At 40.6% G+C, this 22,865-nt stretch overlaps 1 pseudogene; it reads right to left on the minus strand.

Moving 5' to 3' along the window:
• Positions 1-17,341, minus strand: part of LOC142451741 (transcription initiation factor IIB pseudogene) — a 44,690-nt pseudogene extending 27,349 nt beyond the window's left edge.
• Between the last annotated feature and the right edge of the window lie 5,524 nt (positions 17,342-22,865).

Below are 22,865 nucleotides of genomic sequence, written 5' to 3' on the forward strand. Positions count from 1 at the left end.
ATCTTCTGTTGATGCCATTCTGGGCTTCTCGGGCTAAGTGAGTTTGCAAAGACTTTTCATGTGAGAAAAAAGATACGAAGTCACTAATACAATATATTAAAAAGGAAATACTGCGCTTATGATTTTTTTCAGAGGTTTGTACAATGAGAAAAACAACCGTCTCTAGAAAATCATTTGAAACCTGATGAAGAGTCTCTCCCCACCCCATCCCCACCCATCTCTGGAGACAGAGTCGAATGAAAGCGTGTGTAGGTGCTGACAAGGGACAACTGACCTCTCCTCTGCTGACTCACATATTCCAGTGAGATGTATGAGCATGTGTGTGTGCATGTCTTAGTTATCCACGATGTCACTTCTTTTAAAATGTGACTCTCGTTCAGCACTTGAAAGAAAAAGTTATGTCCATCATTTTAACAGAATGAGATAAACTGGATCAAACGGTAATAATTTTAGTGGATATGGGGCATATTTTTTCTCTTTTTTACTCTGCGCCACGTTTTCTACAAAAAGAATCGTCCCCATCTTCCACAACAAAGAAAATGAGTCTGTGAACTCTATTGTCCTGCAATCAATTCAAAATTCAATCGCTCACCTACGGTGAGAAACTGATTTTTAGCAATTTTGCTTTAAGCGGCTCATATTTTGATTTTGATGCTTGCATCATAATAAAAGCTATTATAAATGAAAGGGTGTCAAAAAGAGAATATATTGATCAAAAGACGAGTATTACAACAAATTACTATGTTTTATTTTTAGATAGATCTTTCCTCTCTAAAACATTACAACTAAAATGTTCTTCCTAACCTTTGCTCTTATAAGTTCTTCAATGATTTCAAAACAATGAAGCTGCCAAATAATATCTCCTTCCAAATACCATAAACATATTAAACCAAGTCTTTCTTGACTCATTATTGTACACAATGTTATTGAGCCTCTTTAGGAATGAAAATTAGTGTTCTATTATGCAGTTGTCATCATTAAAGTTATGAATATGGGTAAAGCAATCTCAAAATTGGGACATATGTTGTATTTTATTTATATTATGGAATCATACATGCCTGCATGAGTAACACTTGTCTTTCCTGAAAATCTGTCAACCGGATTCTCATGTAATAACGAGATTATCACACTTCCCTGTGAAATTGATCCCTGGCCCTCCACGATACTTCTGGAGCTCTTTGGTCGTTGATTTGTTTCTTTCTCACACTTCTGGAAAGGCAGTGTTTGCTTATTTTCCAATGTTTTCTTAATTTGTATAATTGATCTGTTAATAGCCAGCAGAGAGCTGCGCCATTATTTATGAATCTCGAGGAGCCTGACTCAACCCGTGCAAAGGCTGTCTACGACATCTGATTCCTCAGAACTTTGGGGCACTGTTTCTAGTTTCTCTGCTGACGTCTTCTTTTACGTGTGTCTAGTCTTTGGCCGTACCTTCCAAAGCATTTGGAATCCGAGTGCACGGATTCCATGACCGCCTTCGGGGCGACAGCACGCTCTTTGGGCTAACGATTAGAAAGACATTTGCACATCTGATAATTGCCTACCTCTGTGTTAAGAACTGCACATGGGTGAGTCGAAGTGACAAAAATGGTGTAAACTGACAGGAGAAAAATCAACTGCTTCCTGATAATGATTTATGACTCTATGTCCTACAAGATTGAGTGACTGCACAGAATATGAAATGGAAATGGCATATGCATTTTGTTCTAAAATTTTCTACTGCACCCCTAAGTACCACCCTAACATACAGTAGCATATACGGCTGGCTTGTGCACTTACAAAAATCTATTTTATTTTGGAAATTTATAACTCTCAAACTTTAATTTGGAGTTTATCAATTGTTATCACTTATTAAATGTATTTATTTTTCACATATCACTGTAAACATCTACAATGGGTTGCTCTTTCTCTGACTACCATATTTTACCATGTGAGCTGCTAAAAATGGATCAAACTGAGAAACAAGTTGAAGTAAATGCCCCAAAGTTCCACTTTGTGGGTACCAACTCCTACTTCATCTGTTCTTTGAAAAGATCATCTTTGTGCAGTGAAAAGTGTAGTGACAGCATCAACTTGTTGCAAAATGGCTTAAGATACTAACATTCTTGTGTGCAGTTCATGAGTTAAGCCAAAAGCATGACTTCAGTTGAAGTATGGCAACATACAATCTCTGCATATCGAACTGATTTCATCCTTACCAATCATGGTTGTGTTATGACGGGCACTAAATCTATCTCTAGCAAATCAGAGAGTAAGTGATTTATGTCTGGATGCTTTGCAAACAAAATGATATAGAAAGAGGACTGGTGGAGAGCATATCAGCCACTTCCTCTTACAACTTTGACCCCTAGCTTGGCATACTAGATAAATATTCTGGCTACAAAACCTTATTTGTTTATCATTTCAGTATTTTTAACATGAATTTTCAAACAGTCTACTGGGATGTGGAGAATCACTTGTTCCTCTTTCAATTCAATAATTTGAATCATTAGCAGAAAGGTCATATTACACAAAGCAAAACAGTACTACTGTTATGTGTACAGTTGACAGATAAAACAATTTTAGTTCCAATTTAGTTTTTCTTTCTCCATCTTGTACTTCCATAAGAAATAGAACCAGTTATGTTAGCCATTTCAATATTATCAGTATAATTATAGAGATTTGCATCCATTAAATTCAAGCATTAAATGGAAATAGTCCCTTCTGATTCATCACATTTTAAACAATAAACTCATTTGGGAATGGTCTTTGAAACAAACAAGCTCACTGCAATTGAGTCAATGCCAACTCCTAGTGACTCTGTAGGCCAGGGTAGAACTGACCATGACTGTAACTCTTTACAAGAGTACAAAGCACAGGAGTTACATGTCCAACACTGTAACCCTTTACAGGAGTACAAAACCCTGTCTTTCTGGTGGTTTCCAATCACCTACCTTGAAGTTAGCAGGCTAATGAGTAACCAAATCCATTTCCTTTTATCTTCTGGAACTCTCAATTTTTGTACTGTGTCAGGCTACCCGCCCTAACACATCATCACGGGTCCAGTAGGTGCAATTGTACAGCGATAATAAGTAAAGATTAAAGTCACAGAGAGCATGAGAGAAAGAAGAGAGATTGAAACAATGGAGTCAGACACATTTCATGGTAGCATGCTCACCTCAGCCTCACTTGGTGGTCCACGTGGGGAGAGAAAGAGAGAGAGATATTGATTTATTGCTAATCAAGGCTTTTATATTCTCTGTGGATGAGCATGCCCCTAATTACAGGTGATGACATACATCACAGGAAAGGGTTGTGCTATAGGTAATACAGTAATAGGAGGGGGGTATCTGGGGGTATCCACCTAATAGGAAGGGGAGGTATTAGGAGTACACATGTGACAAGATGCCTGGATCCTAGATTCAGGATGGCAGTAACTTTGGATGTTACTGAGCTGGTTTGACCTGTTCTCTAGTCCACAATAGAAACCATTATCAGTAGGGTGTAAACCCCACCCACAGGGACCAGACTAATGGTTGCAAGCCTTTAGGGAGAAGTAGCCCATTGTCCTTAAGAGCAGGGAGTGGGGCCTACCTGTGGTGGAACCAGACAGTAGTCTGGCAACTGACTGCCTCCAGGGAGGCAACTTGACAATCATTTACCATTAGCTGCAAGCAGTGTCCTGAGTCTAACATACATTTGGGGGAAGACGACTTGGGAGGAATCTTTCTGTTTCCCACAGTACTGCAGATAATTTTGCCATTTCAGTTTGCCCGCATATAAAATGATGCCATTAAAAAAATTGGGGGCTACCGCAGTAAATGCATTTGAATAACTGACAAGAAAGAATATTGATAAAATAAGTACAATGTCTTCAAGCAAAATTCATAAAATGAAATTCCATTTAAGTGTGGGCATTACCAAAATTTTGATATTTTAAAATTATTCAGTACAAAAGCTTGATTTGGAACATGTGATTTTGTTCTTCATGTCTGTTGCTGCTGTTGGTAGGTCTTGTTGATTTGGGTCCAACTCATAGGACCCGTGCACAACAGAACAAAATGCTGCCAGGTCCCATACTGCCCTCACAATTGTTCTGAGGTTTGAGCCCATGAATGCAGCCACTGGGTCAATCCATCTTGGCCAAGGCCTTCCTCTTTCCTGTCGCCCCTCTACCTTACCAAGCACGATGTCCTTCTCCAGTGACTGGTCTCTCCTGACAATATGTCCCAATAATGTGAGGCCGAGTCTTGTCATCCTTGCCTCTAAGGAGCCAGTATTCTGGCTGTACTTTTTCCAAGACAGATTTGCTTGCTGTTTCAGGAGTCAGTGGTGTATCAACATTCAGATGCATTGATTTCTCTTCAGGCATCCTTATTCAATGTCCAAATGTCACTTGCTTGTATGGTGACTGCAAATACCATGGCTTGGTTCAGGCACAAAGTCCTCAAGGACATTGTTATTTTCCAACACGTTAAAAAGCTCCTGCGAAGCAGATTTACCGAATGTAATGTATCACTTGATCTATTGATTGCTGTTTCCGTAAGCACTGATTATGGATCCAATCAGGACAAAACCCTTGACAACTTCACTCTTTTCTCCAATTTATCATGTCCATTTGTTAGGATTTTATTTTCTTTAAATTGAGTGGTGATCCATACTGAAGTCTGCAATCCTTGATCTTCTTCAGCGAGTGCTTCAAGTCCTCCTCGCCTTCAGCAAGCAAGGCTGTGTCATCTGCATATGGCGAGTTATTCATAAGCCTTTCTGCCATCAGGTGTGGGGTTCTTTCTTCACGTAATGCAGCTTCTCTGGCTATTTTACTCACTTCAGGGGCGAGGCTGTCAAAAGAAGCTGTACATACAAGGCAGTAGTAAATAACTTCATCTCTTTGCCACACAAAGGTGATTGGCAGGCCCTTAGAAGATTTCCGTGAATGTTTTTTAATTGTTGTTTTCATTCAGAAACAATACTTAAAAGCTCCCATACTCATTTGTGATCCTTTGATCTTATGTCTTCCCTGTGGGCTGGATTGCTGTCCGTACCTGCAGTGTGTGGAAGTGATTTCAAAGAGTATGAGACAAATGCAAAGGCAAGCTCAATCACCAGATGGTTTTGTTTGTTTGCTTGTTTGTTTGTGTTTTGCAGGAGCAGAGACATCACCAGCCTTGTAAGGATAGTGCCACTAAAGGTGGGAATATAGCCCATCGACCAATAATGAAAAAGAAAATGCCATTGCTCTTAGGTTCAAAATGTATTGGAAAAGGTATCGCCGGTCTCCTGTACCTTCAGCACTTACTTTTCTTTTTGAACGTTAAATATTTATTTTAGAACAAATCTCAAAAACCTCTCTAGTACAGTAAGAGGGGTGTGAGCAAGCAATAGGAGGGAGGCGAGCTCATCCTCCCATGGGAAGTGCATCTGGGAATGCTTTGGGGTCCAGCACACACACCACTGACAAGCAAGAGCAGTGCTGGCCACAGAATGGCCTTCTATCTTTTTTCGATCCATCATCATTCTCAAAACTTTTGCTGTCTACTTGAGCCCTTGGTATCAGCTCCTCATCTCCCCCCCTCCCTGACCACTCTCCCTCACAAACCCTTGACAATTTATAAATTATTGTTTTGTCATGTCTTACACTGTCCAACATCTCCTTTCACCCACTTTTCTGTTGTCCATCCCCCAGGGAGGGGGTTATATGTAGATCATTGTAATCAGTTCCCCATTTCTCCCCCACCTTCCCTCCACCCTCCCAGTATTGCTACTCTTACCACTGGTCCTGAGGGGTTCATCTATCCTGGATTCCCTATATTTCCAGTGCAGTTATATGTACCAGTGTACATCTTCTGGTCTAGCCAGATTTGTAAGGTGGAATTGGGATCATGATAGTGGGTGGGGAGGACTCATTTAAGAACCAGAGGAAAGTTGTATGTTTCATCATTGCTGCATTGCACCCTGACTGGCTCATCTCATGTCCTTGACCCTTCTGTAAGAGGGTGTCCAGTTGCCTACAGATGGGTGTTGGCTCCCCACGCTGTACTTCTGCTCATTCACAATGATATGATTTCTTGTTCTTTGATGCCCGATACCTGATCCCTTCGACATCTCATGGTCACACAGGCTGGTGTTCTTCCATGTGGGTTTTGTTGTTTCTCAGCTAGATGTCTACTTGTTTATCATTAGGCCTTTAAGACATCAGATGCTATTTATTTTGATAGCCAGGCACCATCAGCCTTCTTCACCACATTTGCTTATGCACCCTCTTTTTCTTCAGTGATTGTGTCTGGAAGGTGAGCATCATGGAATGCCAGTTTAATAGAACACAGTGTTCTTCCATTGAGGGAGTACTTGAGTGGAGGCCCAATGTCCATCTGCTGCCTTAATACTAAACCTATAAATATATGCACATAGATCTATTTCCCCATCGTCATATATAAATATGTACATGCCTGTATTTTGACCTCTATAAATGCCCTTTGCCTCCTAGTTCTTTCTCTTTTTCCTTTTACTTTCCTTAGGTGGGATAAACAATCTGGAGGAGAAGGCAACCGGACTGATGGTTCCAGGGGTACGTGGGAGAGGGGGAGAAGGGGGAAAGGAAATGGTGTTAACAAACCCAGGGACAAGGGAACAGCAAGTGATTCAAAAATCAGGAGGGTGTAGGAGGCTTGCTAGGGCTTGATCAAGGGCAATGAAACTGAGAGGAGTTACTGAAACCCAAATGAAGGTTGACCATGAGAGTGCATCTATATATTAAATGGTAATTCCATAATTACGAAGTTTAGTTTATCTTATGTTATTAGTGAGTTTAAGGTGCACATGTAACTTTGTAGTTAGAACTAGCTCTTATTTTAGTATAGATTTTAAAACAGGAAAGTAGCAGTTTTATCTGTGTTTCTCAGATGCATGTATGTAATTGCTTGATAAGATAGTTCACGTCATATTTGATTCCTACAGCATTACTGTAGACAAGACCATATTTACAAGCTTGCTCAAATACTTGAAGGTGTGATTTGTTTAACAGGGTTTTTTTTTACCTAATATTTGAATAATGAAATTATTTTCATTTATAATAGTTATTGTATACCCACGTAGCCGTCTTCATGTTTTTTTGGCTTTTTTCTCTGTTCCTTCATTTAATTGCTCAAATTGTGCCAAAGTTCTCATTTGAAATAATTTGACACAAGCTCAAAAATTTCATTAGCCTTCTTATTCGTCAAATTTTCCCACAAGATTTGTTATTTCATTTTAATAATCTATTTGCATTGAATCATTCACTCCTTCAGATTTAGGCATGGAGGAGCTTGTTTGTGAGTGCTAATTTTGAAATTGTTCAACTCATTACTTAACAATTCATATTCTGATGATATATTTCCTCGCGCAACTTCAATTTGGCAGGAACTTAGATAATGAACCCCGGGATGATGAGACCACCCAGTATGTGAACAATATTATTCTATTCTACACGCACGCACCCAACCAGTATTCTCTATCTCTTATGTTCCTAGATGTGAGCAGACACATTTTTGAAAGAGTTTTGCTCCCATAATTTTAAGGTAACAGCAGAAGGCCGCTTGGCCACAGCTGCACAAGACACGTAGCTTATGGGTTCCTAACTGAGACTGCTTCTATTCATATGGATATGCCTTCTGGACTTAACAAGCAAACAGAAAAAGATAAATGGATGGCGGGTCTAGCAGAGTTTGCTTGCATACATTCTAACGGAGAGGAAGCTAAATCCATGCGGAGGGTATCAGCACTCAATGCTTTTGTCCAACGAGCAGGGTTTGCTTTCGACTGGCTTCTGGGGACACAAAGAACATACAGCCCAGTGGGTTAACACGACGGGCCATACAGATTTCCGAAACATCCTCAAAACTCTTGTTAGTCGATTCCCTTGTTTAACAACCTCTGAAGAGTGTTTTCACAAAAGCAGGGTGGATTTTCAAAGCAACGCTCCCCCAATATACTTCCTCCCCTTGAACAGAAGAATTGTTTCTGGCTGTCTCTTGTGTCTTCATTCCTTATTCCAGCAACAAGATGTCATTTTCTCTTAACATCCCCAAAGGTGCTTTTACAGCCTCTCTGTGAAATGTCTCAAAGTAAAGAGAGGTAGACTTGGAAAACCCCCTGTTGTTCAAGTGCCTTCATATTAGGGGGGGGGGGGGGGGAGGAAAACCCCAGAGCATTTCTGAGATGCAGCCTTCGGCACGATTAGGGATACTATTGACTGCAGACTTCCGCAGGCACAAACATTTGCACAGAAAGGCCTGAAAGAAAGGATGCGGTGAAGATGCTACCTACCGTTCCCTCTGCTTGTAACCCACACCTGGCAAACATCTGATGGAGCAGGACCCTACATCGACCTTAGGAGGGGCAAACATTGGAGACTAAATCGAAGGGAAAAAGATTCTGCGGTCTTAGAGGAGTCCGCATCTGCCTCACCCTTGTCTGCAGGCCCTCAAAGGTGACCTACAAGCAGCAACTGACCCTGTAATGGTCAAGTCAATTCCACCTTAGAGTGGCCTGCAGGCCAGAGTCGAGCTGCCCAGCAGGGTTTCCAAAGCTGCCCGTCTTGAAGGAAGCAGGCATCCACGTCTTTGTCCCCCGGAGCAGCTGACGACGTTTTATTAGCGATCAGTGTTTAACATTATGCCATGAGTGCTCCTGTCCGAAGTCTCCAGACAAAACTGCTGGTTGGAAGGGCGACTAGACTTAGGCAAGGAGCCTCGGGGGCAAAGCCTTTCCAAATAAGACAGATGGTCACAGTGGGGCCCGAGCTGTGGTGACAGCCACAAGTCCTACTGGGATGACGGTTTGGGGCATTTACCTCTCCCACCTGGCATTTCTCCATTAATCCCAGGCCTCTCTGCTTCTGTGGGATTCACTCTGAATAAAATCGGAGCCCTAGTGGCCTGGTGGGTTGCGCTTTGGGCTCCTACCTACGGGTCAGCTGTTCAAAACCAGGGGTTCCACCAGAGGAAGATGAGGCTTTCTACTCTCCTGAAGGGTTAGTCTCGGAAACCCAGAGTCACTCTGAGTCAGGAATGACTATATGGCAATGACCTGACCTGACCCTTCTCCCAACCACACCTCTCATCTCCCCTTACACCAAGGTGGCTGTGACTTAACAAAACAACACTTGGCCTCCTCTTCCATTCAACTCCATATTCTCCTTTTATCTGTGGACACCCATTCCCAGAGTCAAAGCTTTCCAGAAAGTTCTCTAATTCATCCCATCATGCTTTCATCATCCACTTTCTCTTTCTCTCTGTTTTTGGGGGAAAGAGTTTTGGGCATGTACATATACACATACATGCATACATACATACATATGGACCTTGTCTGTTCAATGTGGTTATAAGCCTGTAAAGTGAAAATACCTTATTTTCTCATTTCTTTTTGTTAAACATCCTCAATTATTCACACTTTATTTTACACCCTCACAGCCCCTATCTTCAATCAGAATGAAAAACGTATGGTTGATAAGAAGATACACTCTACAGGACCGCTACTGCACAATTTCTGTGTATTTAATTTCACTAACAAAGAGACAGAGGAGGAGGAGGAGTTAGTTTCTAGACTCTAAGTTCCTTTGAGTCATTTTCAGTTCTTCCAGTTTGAATCCCCAACAACCTGGCATCTTGTGTGTTGCTCACTGAGGTAGCTTTTGTCTGTACCCTTGACCACCGCTGTGCCTGAATCGCTTACCATTGAACTCTATCCTTCCCAAACAAATGCTAATCTGATCTGCTGCTTCTCACTTCTCTGTATTTAAACAGGGTTGCAACTCTCACGAACCCCAGGGCCTGGCTAACACCACTGGGAGTCACATGATACAGGCAGGGTTCCAGTCAACGCAAATTCACATATTTAGTGATTGCTCCTTGAATTAATAAAGAGATGGTCAGTATTCCCAATGCCTTTCATTCCCCCTCCAGCCTCTGATGATGTATTGGTGATTATACTCCATGGAGTAATGGCTGTGGCTTAAGCTTGCAAAAGCAATACACTTAGGAAAAAGCCTCAGGGAAATAGATGGGTGGCGGGAAACCATTGAACCAGTGAGAAAACTGCACAATTGCTTCAGCCCTTCATGTATTTATCAGGCATGATATTCACCAAGAGAAAGTACAGAAAGTTTATTAATGTTTCCTAACTTTGTATTTGAATTCACCAATGGGGAAAAAGAAAGATTGCCTCTAAATCCTGGAGTTTATTACCCAACGATTGTTTATGGTTTTTGCTACATTGCATTTCCATGGTTGCAATGCATTTCAATGTATCTTAGAGATGACTTTACTTTGATGACACCTTATATAACCTTACTTCCTGACTTTGTCCTCTGTGATGATGGGAAGATACTCTTGTTTAATCTGATTTTTCTATTATGATTATAGCTTTGATGAAGTCCATCCTTTATTAGACACGCTTGCAGGAGTAACTGGTCTAGGAGTAACTGGGGAAAAAAACCATGGGGGTGTCCCCTTAGACTCTGACCTTGACATATATTTCAAATCTGGAACTGAACCCAGGTCTGCAATCACCTTGCAATCTCACAGGGAAACCAACCACACCCAGGACCACAGAGTCAATTCGGACTCATTGTGACCCTGGAGAATTAAGTCGATGTGGGGCAGGGTTTCTAAGACTCTACATCTTCATGGAAGCATTCTGTTCCACCGTTCTCCCTCTGAGGCACTGATGGGCTTCGAACTGTTGACCTTGTGGCTAGATGCTGAATACATTTAACCCCTGTCCCACCAGAGCTCCTTCCGCCAAACCATAGGCATAGCATGAGCCACCACATTAGTGAGGAACGTCGTCATCAGCACAGCAGTCCAGAGCATCGGCACCCTCAGAACTAAGGTTGCAAAACAAGGCGTAAACCTTGTTGAAGGAACAACTTGTTCTGTAAACGGCCACCCAAATCGCACTTCAAAAGAGAGAGAAAGAGAGGAAGAAAGGAAAAGGAAAGGAAAGGAGAGAAAAAAGAAGCCATATTGGGATAACCGTAGGTGAATCAAGAGATACTGCTACTGGATTCCCATCTCTGCATGACCAGGTGATTCCAAACACTCAGTGTTCGTACATGTCTCTGTGATCAGGGAAGGGTTGCAGCCAAATTCATTCAGATGCCTTCCAAAAAAACCCTGAAAGTGTACTTTTATTGCCATAGAGAGGGGAGATATTTTTTTTTGAGATCATGTGGCTAATAAGAAATATTTCACACAAGTCAAGTGGACACCTTCTCAAACCATTGTGGATTTATAACAAGTTTGTGGGAATGTTGATCCCCATAAAACAACAGTGTTCAGATAAATCAAGAGTTTTACCAAAGGGTTGGAAGTCCTCAAAAATGAACCGAGAGTGGGAAGACTGTCAGTCTCAATGGGTGGAGAAACTGCGGCTGACGGCCAGACCCTGGTGGAGGACTGGCCTGGTCCCGATGCGACCACAGGACGTCTCCCCTGGCTGGACAGCTTCACTTTTAAGCAACCTCAGTAAACTATCTCTGGATTTGGACCAAAAATGTCCCGTGAAGATCAGCTAACTCAAAGAGTGGATCTTCCCCCAGTCTTTTAAGCAAGGTCCAAGCTAATGAAGATGATTTTATGGAATGAATTATAACCAGGGATGAGCCTTTGATGTCACAGGAACCGATCAAAGCAGGGACTCCTGAGGGGAGTTGGTGGGCCAGTTCAGTTCAAGGCCAAGAGGTCAGCTCAGAAGATCATGGCAATGGATTTCTTGTTCCTTCAAAGGGTCAGCCTTGATAGAGTTTTCTTAAAGGGCATAGAATGATCACAGGGAGTTGCTATAAAGACATTTTAGGAAAATTTAAACACCCATTGAATTAATGAAAAAAGGGCCAGGAAAGTTGTGCCGAAGAATTTTTTTTCCTAGCAGGACAGTGCTCATTCTTCCAGAGCATTAGGGTCTTTCTGAAAAGTAGTTCACTGGGACACTTGCCCCATCCATCCTACAGACTGATCTTGCCCCTTCAAGCTTATTTTTGTTGCTCTAATTAAAAAACAACAACAGATAGAACTCACAATTGAGTCCACCATGGTTGCCCAAATCGCAGTTTTGATGTGCTATAGGTCAAAGAGGGCAGAATTCTTCTGGAAAGGGTTAAAGAGTTGGAAACACCGCCTTCCAATGTGTATAGGTTTAAATGGAACATCAGTCATGAAACAATGGCTTTACATTTTGATATATTTGATTAATAAAAGTGTCTATGATCTTGTAGTCATTTTAAAGCTTAACCTCCTTTATCTTGCTCTTTTGAATTCAGATTCATTTTTAGATTATTTGGAAGAGGTGTTATGAAGAGGCAATGACATTTTTTAAATGTTCATCTCATGATTAGATTGAGATTAAAACCAGATTATAACCACAATGAGATATCATCTTATGCTCAGTAGAATAGATATAATTAAAAAGAGATTTGAGTTGAATATAACGTACAGGAATCCTCAAACACTGATCTTTGCAGTACAAAATGGTAGAAGCATTCTTTGCAAAGCTGATGGACAGATTAATAATAGGAACAAAATTTCTACTCATACATATATGTTCAAGAGAAAGTATGAAAGTATGTATAGGTACACACTAAATCTGTAAGTCGATGTTCATAGCCACATTACTCATAATAGCAAAAAAAATGGGGAAACAACACAAATGCCAACCAAATAGAGAATGAATAAAAAAAAATGAGTGGCATACTTGTACAATGGAATGCTATTCAGCAATAAGAAGAAACAATGTCCAGACCCATGTAATAACATGGGCGAACCTTAAAACAGACAGGTGTGCCTCCGTTTATATTAACTTAAAACATTATCTTCATGGTTTCCTGGGGCTGGAGTTGGAAAAGGGAGTGACAGCAAATGAGCAAGAGAGGTCTTTTGGCTGCAATGGGAACATTCTAAATTGGATTGTGAGTGATGATACAACAATTGTAGACATTTGATGAAAATCATTGAGTTGAAATGAATTAATTTTGATATGCAAATTATTCTTTAAAAATATGCTAAGGTTATCCTAAGACCAAATTACTTGTCAGGTAATCCTAACCAGAGTCACCTGGGAGGCCTGAAGGTACACATGTAACCAAAAGTCTGTGGATAAAATTTCATATATACATATTTTTCTAAGCAAACAGGCGTATCAAGATGTGATCCTGAACTAGAAACTATTTCTTGGCTGAGCTTTCTCTGAAGTAATTCATTGAGGTGAAAGTGAACTTGGAATGTTAACCTTGAGATGTTGTTCTCCAGACTTGTGTTTTCTACGGGACAAATCAAGCTGTTTCCTCCTTTCTTCTTCTTTTGCTGTTGTTGTTGAGCAGCTATAAATAAGTGGAAATCTCTGACACACTGTACAGCACAGTTTATTTCATGTCACTTTTTAAGTAACACCAGGAAATGGTCTAGATTTTTATTCCTGGTGGAATTTGCAAACAAACAAGAAACATAATAAGAACAACCTGTCCACTCTCACGCTTCTTTTCACTCTGCCTGAAAGCTTCCTAAGAAATGTCAGATCTGAAAAAACAAAACAAAGAACAAAGAACAAAGAAATGCCAGGTCTTCTCCAAGGGTAATGGCCTTCATTAGCAAGGAGGAAGCCAACCACGCCAGGAGGATGAGCGAAGAGCTCACGGTCAGGTCCTTAGGAAATGCATTGCTCCTAAGGATTAAGAAGTCAAACGTCCATGTGGTGAAACGGATGCCTAATAGGACTCAACGCGCACCATCCTCAATCCTCTGATGAACGCTTCTGTGAAAACACAGTTGTGGCACGGCTAATAGTGTCCATGGAGTGGGCAAGGGGTCGAATCTTCATCTGAATCGTGGCAAGTGTAGAAATTGTTCTTCTGAAACCTCCAGAATGGAGTGATCACTTCAAATCTAAATTTCTCACTAATGAGCCCAAGACACACTAAATGTTCACAATTCCTGCTCTATGTAGAAACTGTTTGAACTTGAAAAGTTGAAGGCACTGACGAAAGGATTTCTAGAATGTGTGTGATGAGATGCCAATATTAAGGCTAAACAGAAGTCAGAGGCTTCTAAAACTTTTTTCTTTTAAACTCCATGTTCAGAAAATTCTGCATTTTATGTCTATGAGCCATGCTTCTTATTGTGTAATTGAGAGATATTCTTGTTTCCTTGGTTAAACTATTTTAGTGCTATCTGTGTTTACTTTTAAATAAAAAAGGCCTTCAATGCACACACTAAATTAAAATACTTACAAAACTGAGGTGCTTGCATTTCACTTTAAAATAACAATTGAAAACTAATAACATCTTCAGGAATTTGGACTTCTTGTGCAACATCTCTGCTAAGCAAAGTGAATAAGAGTTTCACAGATGTGACCAAGCCAAATAGCTAGCTATTAGAGTAATTATTTCTGTAAAATGATAATAAAGGAAACTGTGATAAAGGAACAAAAAACAAATGAGTTTTGTTTTTCTTGATCCATATTGACTGGGTGTGGAATAGAATGCGTGTTTCTCAGAATTCCCTGGTTACCCACTCTGTTTTGCCCAAACTCGATTCTTCCACCACCCCCTTCAGTTACCCTAAAATCAAAAATATGTCATCAAAATATGGCAATGCCAGCTCTTTAACCATAAATTATTTAAATGGTACATGGCAGTCTGCCACAGGATCAACAACACCTATAGCTACACATTGTGTGTGTGTGTGTGTGTGTGTGTGTGTGATTGACAAAGACGTTTAATGGCTCTGGGTCACCAAGGCAGTGCTCAATGTCTTTTCTTTTGACCATTCTCTATGATGGTAGTCAAGAGAATTATGTGGTGGTAATGTTCCAGGTAGTTCTACATCACTATTCCACATAAGAAAGGGAGATTGGCCCTAAATTATTGTGCACAGCATCTCATATAGACCACATTTGTTAGATATTTGTGTACTGCCATAGTCATACAGTCTGAGTAGGTACAGTTTAATTCATTCATCCATTAATTATTCAGTAAGTCCATTAACTGCTTTTTATTAAGTTGTAACTATGGGCTTTCTTTGGCCTATTGACATAGAGCCAATGTATTTATTTGATCTAATAACTCATGAAAGCCACAGAAATATAGTTCTCACCTGAGTAACTCATACAACCTCTGGCTTGTGCAAACAGTTTGTGGTTGTCTACTAACTTATGTAATGGTTGGCAGTTCAAAACCACCCTGTGGCTCCCCAGAAGAAAAACTTGGCAAATAATAACCCATAGAAAACCTTTGGGAAAACGGGTGCATAAGCAAATATGGTGAAGAAAGTTGATGGTGCCCGGCTATCAAAAGATAAAGCATCTGGGGTCTTAAAACCTTGAAGAAAAACAAGTGGCCATCTAGTTTAGAAGAAACAAAGCCCACATGGAAGAAGCACACCATTCTGTGTGATCATGAGGTGTCAATGGGATCAGGTATCAGGCATCTAAGATCCAGAACTAAACCATACCCAAGGTAAATGAGGAGAGGTGGGGCATGGAGTGGAGACCCAATGCCCATCTGTAGACAATTGGACATTCCCTCACAAAGGGGGTCACAGGGAAGAGATGAGCCGGTAAGGGTGCAGTATAGCACCAATGAAACACACAACTTTGCTCTAGTCCTTTGGTGCTTCCTTCACCCCACTATCATGACCTCAATTCTACCTTACAAATCAGATTAGACCAGAGCATGCACACTGCTATAGATAAGAGCCCGGAACACAGGGAATCCAGGATAGATAAACCCCTCAGGACCAACAATGAGAGTAGATACTAATAGGATTAGGGGATGGTGGGGAGAGAAAGGGGGAATCAATCACAAGGATCAATCTAGAACCCCCTCCCAGGGGGATGAATAACAGATGTAAGATACGGAAATTATAATCTATAATTTATCAAGGTTTTAAGAGGGAGGGTGGGTGGGGCTCAAGTAGGAAGAGAATGCTTTGAAAATGATGATGGCGGCCTATGTGCAAATGTGCTCGAGACACTGGAGGAATGTATAGATTGTGATGAGATGGAAGAGCCCCAATAAAAGTATTTTTTTTAAGAGAAGAAAAGAAAACCTGCGGAATATTTTTCTAACACACAAGATCTCTGTGAGTCAGAGTGCAGTGGATGGTAACAGGTTTGTTAGTTTTTGCTCTTGGTAATAGTACACATGTACATGGAGGTCTAGTGGCTTAGTGGCTTATTCACTGGCCTGCTTATCAAAAGGTCAGCAGCTTGATCCCACCAACCTCCCCACAAAAGAACTATGAGGCTTTCTGCTCCCATAAATATTTACACTCTCAGAAATCTATAAGGGAAGTTCTATGCTGGCCTATAGGATTGTTTTGAGTCAAAAATCAATGCAGTAGCAGGGAGTTTGTATGAATATACCTATGCAATTACTGATTAAGAAGAGGAAAACATATTCACTGAATTTATGCCATAGTCCAAATCCCGTCGTCAACTCATAGTCACACAACGCAGGGGACAGCCTTACCCAAAAGTGCCACCGGAACCCCCATCATATATGTAATTAAAAGTCATATAGATCCATTGGATCTGTTCAATATAAATCTTACCCATTCCCTACATTACAATTTTCTGCAAAAGATGTAAACATAATTGCTTCAGTCAATGGTGACACTGAAGGTTGACTGTTGGGCCACTAAGCTAAAGGAGGTCACCACTTTTAACCTACCTGTCACTCCCTGGGAGAAAGAGAAAGCCAACTGCTCTGTTAATATTGAAGGTCTCAAAAATCCAAGGGAGCAGGTCTGTTCTGCCTTACAGAGTTGTGATTAGTTGAAATCAACCTGATAGCTGTGGGGTTAGTCAGTGGTTAATATTAGGATGAGTCACACGGTTTTCTTTTCCAGGTGCTCAAAAAGTTATTGCCAAAGGTTGGACAGAAAGAACTTTGGGCTCCTTTGTACCGTCTCTGAACATCTGAAGTTAGAAGAGAATAACAGCTTACACATAGCGGATCATAGTGAGGTACCACTTAAATGAGGTGAAGCTCTGTACAAAGTATGAAGAACGCTGCTCAATGCCAATACCTTTACATGATCCGACCCAACCCACTGGCATCCGTCCATTCTGATTCTAGTGATAGAGTAGAACTGCCCCCTTGGAGTTTCCAAGGCTGTAAATCTTACGGGCAAAAGGCCCATCGTTCTGCTGCAGAGATCCTGTGTTGCTTTAAACAGCCTAACACACCCCCCTGAACACCATCGGTTCACCTTACCTTTACATGATGGGACTCCGAAAAGTTATCTTTTAATTCTGTTTTCTGTAAACCTTTTGAAGTTTCCTTGTAGCTGACAAACTTAAACCCATGAGTAGGCATCTGACCATCCATCCTTAGCTCAGTTATTTCTACAAGGATAATGCAAAACACAACAACCCCCAAACCCAAAAAACTCGTGTGACACCAAAATCTGAGAGATGTCCTCCTATAGTAATAAAAACAGCAGCAAGTGTCTCTCACATAAGCCTACGTGAAATGGGAAGAGAAGCAATGTGAGTTTGAATTTACCTTGCAGGTAAATGGAACCAAAGCGAATGAACTACCAAAGCACACCAAATATGCCAATGGGCAGGTTACATAAACCAGTCCTTAACTTAGATTCCACTGTCTGCATGAATGGAAGATGTCACATTAAGGTACTGGTGAAAGATCTCCCGTTTAGATGGTGTTCTTTGTAGTTTATAGAGATTAACGGATTATGTTGTAGTATTTTTTATTGGCTGCTATGATACTTTATTCACTGGCCTCTTTCTGGAAACACCTCATGGAGTTGAATGTTATTGGCTAAATATTTATGTTCTTTATAATAAATATAATATGGAAATGCTTTATTAGGCCACGGTAGTTAGGTTTATTATGCCATTGTTTGTACAACACAGATTGTTAGAAGACAATAAGTACTACATGTTTGTTTGTTTGAAAAAAATCCATCATTTTTTGCTTGAGGTTACATGGTAATATAAGCAAAATATAGTTTCTTACGAAACATGCTTCATTAATCACCGCAAGATGCAAAAAGCAAAGTCTTATCTCTGCTAGCCAAGCCCTATCAAATTGCTAAAAACTGACTTAAAATGAGAACAGATGATTAATAATAATAACAATAAGTTCTTGCTTTGATTCCTAGGCCATACGTGCCACGTGGCAGTGCAGCCCTATCGTGGTAATTGGGTCTTATGTAGTGAGATGCGGCCTATTGACAAGTCACTTCAGGTTGGAAGCAAATAATCAGGTTGGGCGCACTTTTGCCATATCCTGCCTACATTCCCATTCTCCTCTCTTCCCGTCAAAATTCCTACTCACCCTGGAAAAATCTGAAAACACGAGCGCACATGTCTGGAGACCAAATAAAACAGTATCACTTCTGGACTGAAATGTTTCCCTTATTAGACCACTCTCTGTTCCCTTCCACCTGCCTTCTATGTATGTGCTTCCAAGATGCCTGCTGTGAAATCCCAAGGAATAAGAACTTGAGGCCAATCAACTGCATTTGTGACCCTCTAATGGGACACAAGGCTCCATGGGCTTCTCTTGACATTCCTGTGATTGAGCTAAATCATAGAGGAAGAAACGTGGTGCACAAAGGGCTAAAGAACCCACAGGAGCTCATGGTCCAGCACTGTCTGGAGCATTCAGTTGCTCTTGGCTAAGGTCACCAGGGTGAGCCTATAACTTGCAAGGAGAGAAAATCAGAAAAGAGGACATGAGGGACATTTTTCTTATAATGGGTTGGCCTTACAGAGTCTTTTTGTTCAAAGACATGGTGACGTTTGTTGACAACAATCAATTGCTCTGCAAGCATGTTGAATTAAAGCAGAATAATGGAAAATACCAAATACTTTCTCTCTAGTTTTGGACGACTGTGGATAACTCAAATTCAAATAGGAGCGAGATGAGACTCAAAGCTGAAACTCCTCTGAAGGGAAGCTGCTGGTTTCACTGAGAGCACCACTGGGAAGGTGTGGCTGAATAATTGCCATTCTCACAACTGTTGTGTTGAGCCCATTTAACCCCCACTATAAAAACCCATCTCAGAGAGGTTTGTTTGTTTGATCTTGCTGATTCTCTGCTTTACCATATATACTCGAGTATAGCTGAGCTTTTTAGCACTTTTTAGTGGTTTTGTGGTACAATTAGGTGCCTTGACAGATATTTGGGCTGGCTTATACTCAAGTATATACAGTATGCAATTTTTCTCTAGTGACTTGTCTCTCCTGATAGTATGCGCAAGGCAGATAAGATGAAGTCTCACAATCTTTGTTTCTAAAAAGCATTTTGACTATATTTCTAAAACAGATTTGTTCCTTTTTCTGGCTGGGTCATTAAAGATTACAAATAAAAAGGATAGGAATACTTATTCAAGATAGATGGGCCTTCAATTTGGGGCTACTAACTCGTGCCTATTCTTCTTCTTTAAAAAAATCATTTTATTGGAAGCTTGTACCATTCTTATCACAATCCATACATCCATCCATGTGTCAAGCACATATGTACATTTGTTGCCATCATCATTCTCAAAACATCTGCCTTCTACTTGAGCCCTTAATATTGGCTGCTCATTTTCCTCCTCCCTCTCCCACTCTCCCTTACCTCATGAACCCTTCATCATTCATAAATTATTAGTATTTTGTCATATGTTATACTGTCCGACATCTCCAAGCACTCTTCTCTGCTGTTCATCGCCCAGGGAGGAGGCTATACGTAGATTCTTGTAATCAGTTCTACCTTTCTACCCCACATCCCTTCCACCCTCCAGGCATCGCCACTCTCACCACTGGTCCTAAAGGAGTCATCTGTCCTGGATTCCCTGTGTTTCATGACATTGGGGGTTGGGGAGGCAGCATTTAAGAACCAGAGGAAAGTTACATGTTTCATCATTGCTACCTTGCACCCTGACTGGCTCATCTCCCCACAACCCTTCAGTAAGGGGGTGTCCAGTTGCCTACCAATGGGTTTGAGTCTCCACTCTGCACTCATCCACATTTACAATGATATGATTTTTTGTTCTTTGATGCTTGATACCTGATCTCTTCGACAGCTCGTGATCACACAGGCTGGTGTGCCTCTTCCATGTGGACTTTGATGCTTCTCAGCTAGATGGCCGCTTGTTTATCTTCAAGCCTTTAAGACCCCAGACACTATATCTTTTGATAGCTGGGCACCATCAGCTTTCTTCACCACATTTGCTTATGCACACATTTTTCTTCAGCACTCGTGTTTGGAAGGTGTGTGTCCTCTCTTGTCTATTCTTTTTGTGACTAATAGCCTAAATCAATCCCTTTCTTTTCCCTAGAAACATAGTTGGTATTTGGTGTTGCCAAGGATATGTAATCTCAGAAGGTTAAAAATGCTTGCCCCTATTTAATCTCAGCCACTTGACTGAGATGAAGTAATGCCCCCAATGAATAGAAAGTTGATACGTAAACCTGAGATGGAATTAAGTGTATATAACTTTCAGACCAGTGATGGAATTAAGTGTATATGAATTTCAGACTAGTGAAGGAATGTATGGCACAAACTTCTGATCATTGTCAGAACTTAACTGCTGCTGGCCAAGTGTCATAGAATGCATACATAACTTGGAAGGAAAGATCCTTTAGAAGACAGGATCATTAGAGTTTTCCATGTGACATGTTATTTCAGTGCTTTCAAATGGGAAATCATTACCAGAAAGATATAAATATTTAAAAAATAATCTTAGAGGTATATAACTCACATATCATATAATTTAACGAAATCACAACCACAATCTATTTCAGTACATCTTCCCTGGAAGCAGAGAACACGATGCAAAGATCTCCAAACAACTACATTATTAACCTTTAGAAAAATGTTTACTTGTATTTTATTGACTACGCAAAGGCAATTGACTGTGTGGATTATAACAAACCATGGATAACATTAGGAAAAATGGGAATTCTAAAGCACCTAATTGTGCTCATGCTGGTGAACTTGCACGTATGCCAGGAGGCAATTGTTTAAACAATGCAGCGGATATTGAGTGGTTTAAAATAGGAAATATGTGCATCAGGACTGTATTTTTTTTCACCATACTTGTTCAATCTGCATGCTGAGCAAATAATACGAAAAGGTGGAATCGATGAAGAAGAATGTGTCATCAGAACTGAGGAATGTTCATCAACGACCTACGTTCTGCAACTGATAGGACCACAAAGATGCCTTCAAACACTAATGTTGAAGGTCAAAATGACAACCATCGTACGGATTGTAGGTACCTGTTGTACAGAAAGCAACAATTCTCACAAATGACCCAGTCAACAACATCATGATAAATGAAGAAAAGGTTGTAGTGGTCAAGAATTCAATTTTATTTGGATCCAAAGTCCGTGCCCCAGAAAACAATAGTCACACATAGAAGGATGTCTTGCACTTGACAAAGACGCTGCAAATGTCCTCTTTCAAAGTTCTGAAGAGGACAGTTTCTTTGAGGACGGAGGTATGCCTTGGTGTCTTCATTTGTTTCCTAGACATGTCCAAGCTGGGTCGTGGATACGGACAACCACAGAAGTATTGACTCAATCTAAATGTAGTGTTGTGGAGGACTGTTGAACAGACCATGGGCTTCCAGAAAAACAAACACATCTTGGAAGAAGGATAGCCAGAATGTGCCTTAGAAGGGAGGGAGGATAACAGGATTTCATCTCACTGACTTCGGACACGTTATCAAGAGGAACAGTCACTGGAGAAGGGCATCCTGCTGGGTAGACTTTTGGCAAAGTCCCTCAAGAAGATGAATTGACACACTGACCGCAACAATAGGGTCAAGCACAGGGACAGTTGGGAGCACTGGGCGATGATTTGCTATTGCACAGAGCATCTCTGGAGTTGAGCTGACACGAAGGTGCCTACCAAATGAGCTTATTTTTCCCTAATCCCTACACTTTTCTTTAAAAATCATTATGGTTTTAAAAATCCTTCTTTAAAAATCCTGTGGTTTGGAGTAAATCTGAAGAAACACTCCAGTTCATTCCTAAAGGCATCTTTGAGGTCAGCCAAGTGTACAAGGATGGGGAAGACGGATAGGATGAGGGGATACACAATAGGTGCCACCGAAGATCTCCAAACAACCATATTAGTCATGCTCTACAGACACGTAAAACTCAAGTAGTAAGGAAGATGTTCCCCATAACTGTTATTAAAGGGGACACAGGGATTCCAATAAGTGAAATTTCTTTTAGAAATATGATCTCAGGAAGAATCTTGTTCAACTAAATACTAGCTAATTATCAAGTATATCGTTTATATATTTTATTCCAGTCTCACAGACAATAAAAAAGTATTAAAAGCAAAAATATCTTCAGGTTCACTCTGACTACTCTTCACCAAACCATATTGACCCATAGACACCTTCGACTAGAGCTAGACAATAACATTGAAGGTAATCATCTAACTAACAATCTCAACTCTCAGGCTGATGTTTACTAAAATCTTTTCTTAGACAAACCAATATAGTTACTTAAATCTTCGAATGTCCTGTGAACGCCAATGGTCCAAACGTTGTTATTTGTTTGTTTCCTTCTGTAGCAAGAACGTTTTCTGGCTAACAAGTTAATTATGACGTGATGACTTCTCAAAGCCCTCCTTGGTGGCATGATATGTACATCCAATACAAAGGTTCACTAATGACCTCGCCAGAAAGGCCAACAAGAGAATGGCCCCAAATAAAATGAAGTGATTGATGTGAGAAATGTCTCATTCAAAGCAAATTTCCTAACAAAGCAAAAGCAGAATTCCATTGAACTACCTAAAATAGACAACACGTTCAGCAAATTATAATTGCCTAAGTAATGATAATCCCCCGCCACCCGCCAAGAATATTGCTTCACATTAGGAG

This window comes from Tenrec ecaudatus, chromosome 6 (genome assembly GCF_050624435.1).
Source record: "Tenrec ecaudatus isolate mTenEca1 chromosome 6, mTenEca1.hap1, whole genome shotgun sequence".
In the NCBI taxonomy this organism is placed as follows: domain Eukaryota; kingdom Metazoa; phylum Chordata; class Mammalia; order Afrosoricida; family Tenrecidae; genus Tenrec; species Tenrec ecaudatus.